We start from the raw sequence: 16,641 nt of genomic DNA, 5'->3' as shown, positions 1-16,641 counted from the left end.
GATCTTCCACACCCAATTCAGCTCTGAATATATTGGACTTTGGCAGCCTAACTATTGTGCACACAAGAACATCTGTCACAATAGCTTCATGACATCAAGTTCCATAGAAGAAGACTTGCCCTGAAGTGTTTCTTTTTGAGAAATTGAATTCCATCATATATTAACAAAGGCCTTCTCAGGGGTGGCACCATAGCTGTGGAACAGCCCAAGCTGTTTCAGTGTTTAAATGTTTTGTGAAATTCTTTTATGTCCCTGACACACATTAATCTATATGTAATGTAAATGTGACTATGACTACTTACATTCCAACCCTTTTTTTTTAAAAAAAAGGTAATTTCTTTTAAATTTTATTATTTTATGGATGAACTTAATGAGTATCTAAAAGAAATGGTTACTGATACATATATAGTTCTGGAGAATAAAGTAACAGGAATATAACTTCTGCATGAAAATTTGTACTGTCTGATCCATTGGATGGAAATTAGAACTTACCCGTGTTGCTCCTCATTAACCCGCAGAAAACAATTTCAAACTCATTCCATGGATTACCTATTACTAAAGTCCTGGAAATACCTTACATACTTTCTGCCAGCCTCATGCTAATTAATTCTGTGACTACAAAAATAAGGATCAGAGTAAGGTGATTAAATTTTTTAAAAAATTAAATAGAAGGAAAAATTAGAACCAAATACATACCTTTTACCTGGCAATTGCTTAAATCATCCCATTTTGTATTTCCACAGAAATCTATTGGAGTTGCAAGACTAGGGCTTAAATTCAACCAGAGGTAATTTCCTCTCCATTAAATGGTGACAAATATTTCCCAACCACCTCAAACACTTGCCAGTCTTTCTTGGCACAGAAACCTCATTCCAGAGCTGGGAATTTCTCCAACACACATTAACTCCCCCCTGCACGCATACACTTTTTCTTTGTCTGGCTAAAAAAAATTACAGGCAGATTGGTTCAACAGGCAGTTTTCCTTTACAGCACTTTGTTTCTTTCATTACAAAGATGAATGATAACATTACAATACCTACAGCTTATCTTGCCTTTTTACAATTAGTCAGTTATTACTCCACAATGTTAAATGAAAGAGCTGATATAGCTTAAGAAGCGAAGAAAATTAGTTTGGATTTATACCCCACCTTTCTCTTCTGTAAGGAGTCTCAAGGTGCCTTGCAAACTCTTTTTCCTTCCTCTTCCCACAACAGACACCTTAGGAGGTAGGTGAAGCTGAGATAGTTTTGAGAGAACTATTAATAGCCAAAGTCACCCAGCATGTGTCATGTATAGGAGAGGGGAAACAAATCCAGTTTACCAGAAAAGAGGCTGCCACTTGTGTGGAGGAGTGGGGAATCAGGCCTGGTTCTCCAGATTAGAGTTCACCACTCTTAAGCACTACACCATGCTGACTCTGAGTGGTGTGGCTAAGATAATGAAAGCTGATTCATTCAAGATGGGAGGAGATAAGTGACTGTCACTCCAAATTATGTTGCCAACTCCAGGTTCAGAAATACCTGGAGATTTTGGGATGAAACCTGAGAAAGGTGGAGTTTGAGAAGGGGGGAGGCTTCAGAAGCTTTAATATCAGAGTCCACTTTCCAAAACATTTTCTCCAGATGAAATGATCTGTATCACTTGGAAAACAGTTGTAATATTGGGAAGTCTCCAGCCACTACCTGTAGGTTGGAAACCAATACCAATTGTTTACCATCTTGATTGGTGAACAGGAAACCTATTACTAGTCAACTAGGGGCTCCTGATGAAGATTCCATCAGGAGGCACCTTCACATTACCAAAACTGGCCCAAAAATCTATGAATCACACAGCTTGCTCAGCAAATTAATTGTAGGCCCAGGAATTTTGTTCCACTAGTCCCCTTCCCTTACCTAGCCATAGAACAAGGCCCCAGTTGGAATCAGGTGCAGACACTACTTTTAACATTTTACTGTTTGTTCATTTGTTTTTAAGATTTCTCATTTTGTTTCTCTGAAAACCTTGGACCCTTTGTCTTTCCCCTTCACACCTCCAGTCACCAGATTTAAGTATCTGAAGACTTGGCCAACTTCACTATTAAAATATAAGATGACAAATTTTATACATTATAGTAGAACAGTTCATGTACAGTGCATTAATTACATACTGTCACATATGTTTAATTATGAAAAAGGGAGAAATACAATTTGCATTTCGCATTGCATAGCAAGATACCCGTATATACTCTTGTATAAGTCGACCCGCATATAAGTCAAGGCACCTAATTTTACCACAAAAAACTGGGAAAACTTATTGACTCATGTATAAGTCGAGGGGGGGAAATGCAGCAGCTACTGGTAAATTTCAAAAATAAAAATAGATACCAATAAAATTACATTAATTGAGGCATCAGTATGTTAAATGTTTTTGAATATTTATTTCAAAGAAAAACAGAAAACTAGCTCTCTAGGTGGAAAAGAGGGTCAACAAGAACAATATGATATCAAAAATAACTTTAAAAGTACAAAAGAGCCAGTCTCAAGAGAGGCATTCGACAAGCCAAGATGAGTTATAAGAGAAAAATTGAAGATTATTTTAATAATAACAACATGAGGCAGGTGTGGCAGGGGATTCAACAAATTACCAATCATAAACCAACCAATGACATCTCTGTAGATGGGGATTCTTCTTCTCTGGCAGAGGAGCTAAATCACTTTTTTGCCCGCTTTGAAACAGGTCTATCAGAAGGAGATGACACACAGCCACTAGGTGATTGCAGCTCACACCTCACTGTGGAGGAACATGAGGTGAGGCAAGTTTTGAGGGCTGTGAATCCAAGGAAGGCTGCTGGACCGGATGGTATTCCCGGTCGGGTGTTAAAGGAATGCGCTAACCAACTGGCTGGTGTTTTTACTGGGATCTTTAATCAATCTTTATCCCAGTCCACCATTCCATCTTGTTTGAAAGCTTCCACCATTGTTCCACTACCAAAGAGATTTCCTGCTGACAATCTTCAGGATTATAGACCAGTGGCACTCACCCCCATCATCATGAAGTGTTTTGAAAAACTGGTCCATAGGCATATTAGTTCTTGCCTTCCAGATACATTTGATAAACATCAGTTCGCATATCGGACTAATAGATCTACGGAGGATGCCATTGCCATTAGCCTCCACACAGCTTTGACGCATCTGGAACAGCAGGGGAATTATGTGCGAATGCTCTTTGCGGACTTTAGTTCCGCATTTAATACAATCTCGCCACAAAGACTGGTGACAAAACTTGTGGACCTTGGACTCTCACATTCAATCTGTTTGTGGATTAGGGACTTCTTGTCTGGACGTTCCCAGAGGGTTAGACTGGGAAATCGGGTTTCCTCAGTTCTTACTCTAAATATGGGAGCATACAGGGCTGTGTGTTGAGTCCTTTACTGTTCACCCTTTATACATATGATTGTACTCCTGTCTATCATAGTAACACCATTATCAAATTTGCTGATGACACAACGGTGGTGGGGCTCATCTCTGGAGGATGAGTCTGCCTATCGGATGAAGTGGACCGACTGCTCTCATGGTGCAGGGAAAATAACCTGGTTCTTAACACTAACAAGACAAAGGAGCTCATAGTGGACTATAGAAGGAATAGCTCAGAAATTCAGCCCTTGACTATAAATGGAGATCAAGTGGAGCGGGTGGCTAGTTTTAAATTTCTGGGCGTTATGATTAAAGAGGATTTGACCTGGGGAGTACAGACTGCAGCGGTGGTTAAGAAAGCCCAGCAAAGACTGTACTATCTAAGACTTTTAAAAAAAAAGGAAGCAGCAACTGGATGGAAAACTCCCTGAGTGTCCTTTTACAGCTGTGCTATAGAGAGTGTCCTAACCTACTGCATCTGTGTATGGTTCTCCAGTTGCACAGTGGCGAATAGGAAGGCGCTCCAAAGGGTGATCACCACTGCACAAAGGATTATCGGCTGCCCTCTCCCCTCCTTGGAAGAAATCTATAATGCCCGAAGCCTAAATAAAGCCCAAAATATTCTGAGGGACCCGTCTCATCCAGCACACTCTCTTTTTAAACTGCTACCATCTGGCAGACGATACAGGGCCCTCAGAACTAGGACAAAGAGGTTTAGAGACAGCTTCTACTCTAGAGCTGTGGCTATGCTAAACTCTGCTGCTTCATATTGATGTATTTGGGGCTGTGTAGGGATGGGTGGAGGATGATGATGTATGAGTCTGAAATTGTGTGCATCGAGGAATGCTGCTGTAAATTTCGTTGTGCGTGCACAATGACAATAAAATGCTTATGCTTATGCTTATGCTTATGCTTATGCTTAAAAAACTTAGCTTTTTTGTAAGGAAGGGTTTTAAACAATGGATCTTACAATAAAAACTGGAATGAACATGCCTGTTCACTGTGACTCAAAACTACCCTGCTTTTTAAAAGAATAGTTCATTATTTTTAGTGTACATATTTTTAAAATTGCACATGGCAGGTGTCATTTTAGAAGTGACATTCACACAACCTGTCAGGGGAAGAATGTTTATGTTAGCGGTACCAACATTTCAGAGTATCTTTAGGAGACCCTCCTGATAATACCACTCAGGTTTGGTGAAGTTTGGTTCAGGGAGTCGAAAGTTATGGACCCTCCAAAGGGTAGCCCCATCTACTATTAGCTTCCATTGGAAACAATGGGGGATGGGAGCACCCACTTTTGAGATCCATAACTTTGGACCCCCTGAACCAAACATCACCAAACCTGGCTGGTATCAGCAAGAGATTATCCTGATGATACCACCCAGGTTTAGTGAAGTTTGGGCCAAAGTTATGGACCCTCAAAATGTAGCCCCATCTACTATTAGCTCCCATTGGAAACAATGAGGGATGGGACACTCGCTTTGGGGGTCCATAAGTTTGGACCCCCTGAACCAAACTTTACCAAACTTGGCTGGTATCATCAGGAGTGTCACCTGATGATAGCCTGAAATTTTGGTGCCACTAGCCTAAAAACTGTGCCCCCTGGTGGCTGACAAAGTAAAAACCCTAAAATATTTTTTTAAAATAACCTCACTCGTGTATAAGTCGAGGGGGGCCTTTTTCAGCCAAAAATGTGCTGAAAAACTCAACTTACACATGAGTATATATGGTACCTAAGAAACACATACTTAAGAAACATGAATATGAGTGGACAAGTTTTCAGGAATTCTGAGCCTCCCTTTATTTTCTGTTGGTTGTAGTGTCAGTGGCTCAAACACAGAAAATTTCAGAGAATATTTAATTCATAAGGTAATTAAGTATTTTATCCTAGGATTTGAATCTAAGCCATACCATCTGGAACCAGTGTGTGCAGAAGTTCTGGTCAAAGCCAGAGAAGCCTTCAGAGGCAGATACTGCAAAGCGGCAACATATTTCTTCATACATTTAGCTTAGAAAAAATAATAATTTAAAAGCCTGCAGAATTATTTATGTTAGTACTTATTTAAGTAGCGGTGAGATTGCCAGATATAACCTGCTATTTTGAAAAGATGAGAAACCATAGCTTTCAAGGGAGGACAGCCAACTTCTGTATTCCCTAGGGAACCCTATTCTTCTAGCTTTAGTATGTTCATAGATTAGTAACATCTTGCAAAAATAAGAGAATTTAGAACATCATTGTTCTCATTAATATATTCAATAGGAAAACAGCCTTTTTAAACCCCAGCCTACAAATAGATTTCTTTGAACGTGGTAAAAATTGGAGCTAGAAGCTTTCAGAAACTGAAATTTCATCATTCAAGTTGTCAGAACTTGTAATTTATTTAAAATAAAATTCCAACACAGCTGTATCAAAATTCCAACACAGCTGTATCAAAATTCCAACACAGCTGTATCAAAATTCCAACACAGCTGTATCAAAATTGATTATGAACATAACATGGTTGAATTGTCAATAATAACCGAATTTTAATTCAAGATAAAAATTCCCACAAATAAATCAGAAAATTTTAAGATTAAATGAACCTTTCTATGAGGTAAGTTTGCTTACTAACTGGCTACAGAGTTCCCTTAAAGAACTCTGTGGCCGATTACTCATAGCAGGTTTCCCGTGACTTCAAAGAGAATTGGCCAGGGAGTCTTTGTTTCAGGGCATGTTCAGCATTATTACCCACACCCTATTTGCAGTGGGGACAGGCACTACCGATCAGCTGGCTTTTTGCTTGCATCTGGGGTGTGTGTGTGATGTTTCACAGGTTCTTGATTGTGCATACGAGCTTTAATTTTTAATATAATCTTTAATTTTAATCTTTAATCTTATCAATAGATCTATCAATATATCAATGTATAAAACTATGAGGCTGTAGACTTCCTTGTTTGTTGATCATATGCAGTGGCAAATCGAGTGTTTGGACTGATCAACAATCAGTATTGATTTACTGATCTATCAATATGGTTATTTTTTTTAAAAAAAAGATCTAAAGATATGCAGGAGCAGGGCAATAGAAATGATATGGCAGGGCAAGAATAGGAAAGTAGTTGGCAACAGGGAGGAGGGGAAAGCTTTCAAAGCAGTGCAAGGGAGAGGGGATAAGACTTGGGCTCATTCCGCACATGCAGAATAATGCACTTTCAAACTGCTTTCAGTGCTCTTTGAAGCTGTGCGGAATGGCAAAATCCACTTGCAAACCGTTGTGAAAGTGGTTGGAAAATGCATTAATTTGCGTGTGCAGAAGGGGCTTCAGAGGGCTGGCTGCTAGCAGAGGGAAGAATTCCAGAGCAAAGCTATGCCCACTGGCAATTCTGTCCCACTCTGGCAGTGAAGCAAAATTTAAATCATGCTATAAGTGGATCTGCTTGCTGCGAAGAGAGTGGAAAGTGAAGGTGGGGCTAGAGGAAATACATCCATACAAGAACTCTTGCCACAGTGGACATTCACCTCTACCACACAGCAAACACCTTGTGTGTAATCGACCTGTGCTTCTATTAATCCCTTGAGAATGGGAGTGTTTACCAGATGCTGTTCTCCCATCTCAGGACTTGAGAGCCTGCTGGATATATCTCTCGATGATAGTCATTAAGGGTACGAAACGTCCTTCGAGACCAGGTGCTGGAAACCATAAGTGGCTATTATGATGATGGTTCTTCTTTTGAAAAATGAGCCTTTAGCCCTCCCCTGGACAGGATACAGGTTATGTAAGCCAGTTGTGGCGTCGCCCCCTCCAAAATGCAGGGCTGGGATGAGGAAGCTGCATTAACTTGCCCTGCATCCAACTTCCAGGCATAGTAATAATTTGGTCTGTCACACCAACTGGTTAGACCCTAACTAGGAATAGCAGGAATTGTGTGGAAGGTTGCTGGCACATAGATAGAGCTAGCTGTGCTGAGAAGCAGAGTTAGGGAAGGGATTCCTTTGAAGCTGAACATCATCAGCAGCATGTTGGGCAGAGGGTGAGGCTTTACTCCTCTCTGCACTGTTTTCTGGGAAGAAAACTGGCAACAGCTTGGACTGAATTTGGAGCCAGGGTGGAATTGGCATAAAAATGCTGGGAGCTGAAGCAGACTGACTGAATTTAGGAAAAGTTGGGTGTTGCAGATCAGCTTTATGCTTTGAATAATTAATAACTACTAAAACAGAACTTTACCATCTGCACAACTTACAAACAATTCTGTGTATTCCAGTGATTTACTTTCAAGCAAATACACATAGGATTGCAGTTCTAGTCTATATATATAAAACTGGAACCATGCATTTGTTGCTTCGAGAATAACCCCGCACCTGCTGGCCCAAACGCTCTGAACATTTCACAGACACTTACTCATTCCCCCAACTGAGTTCTTACATACCTCCTGCTGTCAGACAACACACCTGAGCCAGGTAAAGCATCTTTTTCCTGGTGCACCAGGCCATGAAGCTGCCTGTGTGTAACTGTCACCCTTAGAATGTTCATGCCCTTAGAATGTTTGCTCAGATGGCCAGATATAAGCAGTGAAAACAGTACATAGGCAATAACTCGAGTGGACATGAAACACATACACACGTTGCTGTGTGAGACGTCAGGTGGGGTCCCCCCCTCACACACAGGTACCTTTACTCTCTGTGCCTCACTGACTACTACCACACAACACACCTACTCTCATACACATTCAGCGGAGGGAGAGGGAAGAGACGAAGGGGGAGGCATGCAAGGGAAGAGAAGTGAGGGAGGGGACAGAGAGTGAGGGATGCATGCAAGGGAGGGGAGGGAGCAGGCCCAGCATCTGGATATGGCACACTTACCCTAGCAAAGGGAAAGGGGAGGGAGGTAGGGGGAGGGGTGCCATGCAAGGGAAGAGAAGTGAGGGAGGATGCGGTAACACACATCAATGACATCGCACAGTATCAGCTTGCGCGCTTCCATGAGCATGTACTGCTGGCCTCTGCAATTGATTTGCTGCTACTGTTCCTTTCCCATTTCCCCACAATAAGCCAATGCAACGCGTGGCCGGGCCCCGCTAGTTATTTATAAATTGATATGGGAACTCTGAAGATAATGAAATTTCCACTATTGGGAAGCCAAGTTGAACAGGCTGTGCCAGAGGAGGGGACAGAAGATCCATACAGCCTATGACAGTGCTTCAGACAGGCTGGAAAATCTTCACACTCCTCCTTTCATTATGAAATATATATTGTGATTGGTATTTGAAGACTCTGACTCTTCCCAGCCTTGGCACTGGTGAGTTATTAAAACCAGGAAAGGCAAAGATGACATTCACCTCCATTGTAATGACTTGTCATTATTTTATTTTAAATTATTACACCAAAGGTTTATCTAATCAAGAACATTCAAGAAATAACATGTGCATTGTGTGACTAATCACCTTTCTTGACTAACAAGTAATGAAATAATAAATCACAATTTTGCAAAACAGTTATTTAGCTAACATGCCTAAATTTTGAACAGGTTCCGAGAAAGTGTTGCCCATTATTGAATGAGTCATTTGGGATTTGCATGCTGCTACTTTGAAACAGTTGATGAAATTAAGGCTCTGATCTTCCAACTGTCCTGCCAAAGCAAACCATTTTCATTTCAGGTGGTGCCAGGTATTTTGGATCCCCGGGCAAAGGAACTTCTGGGTGCTTGTTTTCTGCCTCCTCCACAAGTATTCCGTGTGGAAGTGTTGCCCAAACTTTTTGTTTTGCTTAATAATACTCGCAACTTTCTTCTCCACCAAAAATTGAGACTCTACAGAGAGTTCTCTGCCAATGGAATGGCTTTGTGCTTTGGACAAACAGCTCTGTACCACATCAGTTTCTCGCTGGCCAAATCCCCACAGACAAAATAAATATGTATACATCCAAGTTTCAAAAGAAACAGTACCTTTCCATCACACCGTCTCCCTCCCCACTCCACTGAAGACTTTGATTTCTATCAAGGATTCAAGTAATGCAGATTCAGGTTATACTCCCCTCAGACATGTGATCCGCTCTGCAGGCGTGTTCTTCCTTGTCCTGATTGGCTTTTGTGCTGTGTTGGGGCGGGACCTTTTTTTTAAAAAAATTTTTGCGGCCACGTGGTAATGTCACTAAGTCACTACGTGGCAGCATTGGTGTTTTTGATTGGCTATTGGGACGGAGCAGGAACATTGCTCCGCCCCTTTATTGAAAACTCATAACCCTTATTTTCTCTTGAACATTCCAACGTGACTACATATAAACAATATTTGCCAAATGTCTGGACGTGTGCACATTTGCACATCCAGTTGTGCCCATGCGTCCGTGTGTCCTTGTTTCCACGTGGGCATATCCAGCACAGCAAAAAAAAGCCCTCCTGCTGCCTGCCACCCTGCGTCCTGGCAGCAGCATCTTCTGGGCATGACGGGGGGGGGGCTGTTGATGGGGTTCTGGGGTGGGTGCTGGCTTTCCATAGGTGGCCCCGACCCCTCTTCTTCTGCCCCCTTTGTGCTGGAGTGGGGCCAGATGGCAGTTGCGGCACAGAGCAGAGGAGCAGAAAACATATTCACAATATTTTTATCCACTAAGTTCATTAGTTATAAACAACATGACATCAGAAGTTAGGAGGCAGCTGATATTAGTTTTTATTTAACTAGTTGATGTTTAATCCGTCACACCGGGCTGCCTCGGAGAGCATGCCACACACAAGAGCCGGAGCCAGCCAGTGAGCGAGCAAGCGGGGGAAGCACTGCTGGGGAGAAGGGCGTCACCCGGCCTGTCCCGGCTGCAAGAGAGCAGCGCCAGCGCCATGCAAAATGGCTTCGGAGGCCTCGTGGCAGCTGCTGCCAGAAAGCTGAGCTGGACCCAGGAGCTACAAGTGGGGCAGCTAACCCAGAGGGCTGATGCTTTGTGGGGGAGCAAAGGTTGCCCTCCTGCCCCCGCCCCCCCACCCACGTGCCCTATTAGTGGCAAGGAAAGTGGCAGTGGGTCTTCCCAGTTAGCAAGTGTTGGCCAGGGCTACCAGCGGTCCAGAAGGAGGCGAAACCACAGCTAGTTTACTATTTTGAAAGGCTCTGGTCTGCTTGGCCAGCAGGTCAAGAACTCGGCTCAGAAACCCCAAAGAGGCTTCTATGCCCCCCATGGCAAAAAAAAAAAAGGCTGCGCGCTCAGGGTGTTTTTTTTTTAATGTGCACAATCATGCAGGTCCTGAAAAAACCCGCGATGAGGGGTGGAATGTACGATGGAAATAGTATGAAGACGGGTTCAGCGGATAAGCGGTGGGGAGTGCTTGCTGAAACTGCATTTTTTTGGCTTGAATATCATGCATTTTATTGCTGGTGGGGATTCAACCATTGTATTTGCACTCTTCTCCCTTCCTTTCCAAATATGAGGATAGGAGTTTTCCCCATGACTAGTGTCAAACTAAAATTAGGAAGGGGGAGGCATGTTGTTTCTATTTAACTAGTTTAGTGACCTAGGGTTGCTGATTTGGATTGGTCGCTGTTTGCCTTTTGAATTAGGAGGGTTTCACATTAAGATTGACAGAGAGTATGTAGCTTCCAGGTAGCAACATACATGGCCTCCGAGCACCTAAGCGTGCACGCACACAAACACGCACACACACTTCTATATCTAAAACCCCTATATCTGCATAACTGATTTACCTACAAATAACTATCCTTAGGGGCAGGCATTTATGGAGAGGAGGGGCTTTGTGTGAAGCAAATATGGAGAGGAGGGGCTTTGTGTGAAGCAGAAGTACAGTTATGTGTGCTTGTTACAACACAAAGTAACCACTGTTCAGCCCATGGAATGGAATAGATTCAACTACCCTTCTAGAAGCCAGAGAAGGCTTCTTTAAATTTATCTGGAGGGAAAGCTGCTCAAGGATCTCATTACAGAAGATGTGAAACTTGAGTCAGGTCAACTCACATTTCACCTGTAACCAGCACTCACCTTAAAAATAGTTGGGAAGAGCACACTGACAGTGGATTACAGCAAGGTAGCAGCAGGAGCGTCAATTTTCTTTTCCATCCATGCCACTTTTGAAAGCAAAAAATGACCCGGGGGGGGGGGGGGGGTGAGGTAGATTTGCACTGAGAGAGAAAAACTGATAAAAGAGAACCCAATAAATTTCCTTGACAGAGTAGGCTCTAACTTGGATCTTTTAGATCCCAGTCAGACCCTTTACCCACTACTGTACAATGGCTTAATTGTGTTGCTTTTAAGAGAGCATGTAACTCTACCAATCCATGCATAGTGTAGAAACCCTATATTATATTATTCTCATCACAGAACACGACTGTAAAACAATGATAATATCAGCAACTGAAATACGTTAAGAAGCAAGGAGCAAGACTGTTCAGTTTCAGTTGAAACATATCTGCATGGATCAATAACCTCTCACATTTGAACCCTTGTAAATAATGACCTATTGAATATGTTTGAGGAAACACCAGAGGTGCTAAAGACTTTGCATTTAGATACATCAGTAACCTTCCTTCCTATTTGTTAAATGCAAATTAAAAACAGAAGAACAGTCAAATAATAAATGAAAGGAAATATATAATAGACTGAATGCTTACGTGTTGTAGGTTGCTGGATCAAAAGCATGGAAATTATTCATATACACAATATAAGTGGTTGAAATGGAACCACTGAAATTTCCTCACCAAAATATCTCATGCTGTTACTATTGCCAGTGACTATGTGCAGATCATAATAATAGGGATATAGCAGGTTCTCTTCTTGCTTGGTTTCCATGGTGGAATAGCTGCCAGGATACGTGACTCTTTTTATGTGAATAATACTATATGGGACTAATCCCTTTGGGTTTCTAAGATTTTTTTAAAAAGTGTGAAGGAGGCCTTACCTAAGCCAGGATTGAGGAAAGGTGCATTCACCTGAGTTCCAAATGACCATGGCTGATTCCGCATGGGCCAAAAACAGCAGTGTGAAAACAGTGTGAAAATGGTGTAAAAGGGTTTAAAACAGTGTAAAAGGGTTTATACTGTCTTCACACTGTTTTCACACCACTGTTTTTGGCCCATGCGGAATCAGCCTATGTAAATATTACAGCAATCAGTTTTGGTTTGCTTGGGGAGGAAAAGTAATGGCCATTTGTCATACCCTCAGATATTAAGAAACCTTTTGAAAAAGCAGAAAATAGGGATGTATATAGACCATTTATTTGTTTTGGAACTAGCTTATTTACTTTTAATTCTTTATTGTTTGGTGAGTGCTTGGAGTTCTATTGATATTTTTATTAATGTATCTTTCTTTCAGTGGGGAACAAATCCACTATTGGGAGAAGTGCAGGACTGTACTGGCAGATTTGCCCTCTCAGGGGCACTTGCCTTGGCAGATGGGCAAATCCACCTGTGTGCAGCTGCTACAGCCCTTCTCAATGGTGGGACACAATGTTAAATGCCATACCAGCATCCCTCTGCCCTGCTGCCACTGACATAGTGCTCTGGAGACATGGCTGGCCTGGGGGCATAGTTGGAGGAGATCTGGACCATGGTGGTCTGGGGGCATGGTTGGAGGACGAGCCAACGTTAGACAGGCTGGTGCTCCTATTGTGGCAGAAGTCAGGGCTTTAGATTTACAACACATTTTCAATGGCATAAGTCCATTAAGTCCAATGGGGCCTTTCTCACAGAGGGGAGGATTTTCCATGTTTATAACATCCCACCACCACCAGAAAACCTCTTTGGAAGTGGTGGGTATCTGATACCTGGACCATTGGATGAGGTTGCCTGTCTCCTAAATATTTTTGGGATGAAAAATTCTTGGGTCATACCTTTCACGTGATAAACCTTTCCTCCAGCATTCAAACATCAGGAAAAATAAATCCACTCCAGGCACAATTAATATTCTTTTCTTTCTTTTATTGCAGAGTGGTCTTGGTGGGGTCGGGGGGAAAGGGCTTTAAATAGCCAAGCAGTGAGTGCATTGAAGAAAGGCAACGTGATAAGGTTTGCCTTATTTTGTCGGCATGCTTTTTTAAAAAAATAAACAACAAATGCATGTGATTTAGGTATGGATTGGGTCCTCTGACAGCTGCTTATTTTAAGTATGATTTATGAAAATGTATGAGCAAAGCAGCTGTCCCATGAAACCAGCTGAGGCAATCAATTTAGGTATCAGTTTGAAGAGGAGCAACTTCCTACCACCAGTGTCCTATTCCACAGTCCTCTGCCTCCTTCTTTCTATCACATCTTCTTCCAGCAGGAAGATGGAATAGCTAATCCTTCATAGACCTCTCCCCCAATCATATTTTAAAACTGCAGAATATCACACTCATTTCCTACAGAGCTTTCTAAACTCTTATGGGATTCCTTAGTCTCACAAGAATTCACTATCATTCTGGTTGTCTAAGCAACCATAATAATCAGCAAATTTGCCAGTTTAATCAAAATAATGGCTGAACTTGGAGGAACTATATTTATATCTATCTATCTATCTATCTATCTATCTATCTATCTATCTATCTATCTATCTATCTATCTATCTATCTATCTATCTATCTATCTATCTATCTATCTATCTATCTATCTATCTATCTATCTATCTATCTATCTATCTATCTATCTATCTATCTATCTATCTATCTATCTATCTATCTATCTATCTATCTATCTATCTATCTATCTATCTATCTATCTATCTATCTATCTATCTAATATGGTTGTTTGCATATTCAGAATAGTCACTTCTTTTTTTAAGAGAAAGGCTGGTTTACATTTACACGTTTCTAAGTGATACAAAATGTGACCATAGTTAAGAATATTTAAGCCCCACTGATATCACTGGGTGAAGTGTAAACGGATGCTTAGCTGACTTGTTGAAGTCAATATGACTTAAAAGTGTATCGCTTAGCTGGATTGTGGATAAAAGTCAAGCCCATACATATAGCCCCTGGTCATATAATTTCTCCATTTTCTTTCCTGTTGACACAGATCACACAGTCACTGTGTATATACGTATGGATACATAAATATGAGATCTGCAGTAACTAATCCAAATGAAATTGCCTCTGCTTTCATTAAGGAAGTGAATATTACACATTCAAACATTATCTATGCCAACCTTCACCTTCCATTTTCCTGCACAGTCTTTAATATTCCATTTCCTTTGGGTGTCAAAGGGAAGGGAAGGGAGGGTCACTGGGGGGAGAGAGTAACTGCACAGACACCTATCCGGGAGGCACCTCATCTAAATTCTTCTTTCCGGATTGGTTTCCTACATGTGAAGGGTCAGTTTTGTAACTGTCTCTTCCAAACGTCACGATTTTGAGTGTCTTCTGGGGTAAGGTTGTTTGCCCGCAGGTCTTCATTGATTGTGTCTATCCATGTTTTTTTAGGTCTGCCAGGTGGGTGGCATCCACCAGGTTCAAGGTGCAGGGCTGTCTTTGCTACGGATGTTTCCTCATGGCACATGACGTGGTCATACCACCTTAGCTGTGCCTGCCTCATGTATTGATTAATTGGTGTTATTTTACTTCTTTGCTGTATGTCATCATTAGGCACACGATCGAACAGTGTCAGGTTTAGCGACATACATACATACATACATACATACATACATACATACATACATACATACATACATACATACATACATACATACATACATACATAAATAAGTAAATAAATAAAATGCACCTCATCTAAATAGTATTTGTATTTTTGTGCATAGCAAGCATTGCTGCCATTATGCAGCTTGGATTCTGGAATCTGGGAAAATATTCTTCATGAGTCATGTTTGCCATACGGGGAGGGGGGCTCAGATTTTGCACTGGGCTACATTTTCCCTAGATATGCCTCTGCTTGATCCCATATCTTTCTCCCTCTCTCTTCCTGATTTTCAGGCTGTGAGTGACCAAGAGGCCAGAGTGTTCATGTACATGAATGGAGAATCCTAGCAATCCCCCTTTCTATATTTCTGTTTATTGCCACCAATCAGACCTTTCTATGCTACCCTCTTCCCTCTATCTGCTGTCATAAACAGCAGGAGGATTTCATTGCCTGATTCCCATATGCAAGAATAAGTCATCTGTGGCTGATGGTCTGTTTGTAAGCAGGCTTGGAGATCTGACTTTCCATAGTTCCCTCCCTCAAAGAAAAAAGAAAATCATCCCCTTGCCAATGTTAGTGCTAACCTGATTTCAAACTTGGGCTTCCAGGGGCAGCAGTGGCTCCCTCTCACTTCACATTGGCCAAGAGCCCTAGCTTAGCCCTGGTAGAGGTACTGCAGGGAAATAGCAGTGATTCTGGGGGCCCATCCAGGACTTTTGCCAGTGCAATTGATCCCAGTTAGAGTGCAATCTTAAGTAGAATTATACCATTGAACTCAATGGGGTTAGATAAACATGTTTTGGATGCCACTTTTAATCTCCTGTGGCAATCTGATTCCTTATAGAGACGATGGGCCTTTCCCCACTCCCTTCCATCCCCCCTATGCCGCGCGCTGCTCTCAGCGGCATCTAAGCAGCAGCTCCCGAAGCGTCCCCGACCCTGCGCTCTGTCGCGGAAGTGCGTCAAAAGCGTTTGGAAGAAGCCTGGGATGCCAGCAGCAGCTAAGAGACTGCGGGCACGACGGCAGCAGCATCAGAAGCGGCTGCGCTGTGGCCGCCCCTGCCGTGGGGAGGGAGGAGGAACCCTGTGCTACTCTCCTCAAGTGGCGGGAGAAAACTACGGTAAGTGGGGAAAGGCCCATAATTTTGCCAAATACCTTAATCTGATTAAGGGGCTGGATCCAATTTCTTTGGATCTGAGAGCTACAGTGTGGTGGCTGTACATTTTTAAAATCAGGATATTACAACCAATTCAAGAACTTAGATGGTTCAACCAACAGCCACAGAATTCCTAATATAGGGTGTTTCCGCACTACAAAAGGGAGTGAAGGTCGACTCGGTTCCCTTCAATGGAAGTGATTCCTGGCTGTGTAATCCTTTTAGCAACCTTCCTTGGCCCCTGGAACCGCCGGCTAAGTGGGCGGGTACCTGTTTAGCTCCTCGATGTCGTGATTGAAACGTATTTACGGAGGGAAGCGGGAACATTCTTGTTTGTTTTACAGTTTCCGTGCGATACGCTCTTCGTAGCATTGACACCAATGGCGCCAAAATTTTTCCAGTCAGTGATTTCTCCTCGTCACTTTGAAACGATCTCGATATCGTAGCTTCAAAACGTGAGGGAAACTGTATTATAAAAAAGCAGCGGCATCTCTCTACCGTCCGCGACTCTCCCGTTC

The sequence above is a fragment of the Sphaerodactylus townsendi genome, linkage group LG06, assembly GCF_021028975.2.
Source record: "Sphaerodactylus townsendi isolate TG3544 linkage group LG06, MPM_Stown_v2.3, whole genome shotgun sequence".
Classification (NCBI taxonomy): domain Eukaryota; kingdom Metazoa; phylum Chordata; class Lepidosauria; order Squamata; family Sphaerodactylidae; genus Sphaerodactylus; species Sphaerodactylus townsendi.
Note: the sequence above shows the minus strand (reverse complement) of the source record.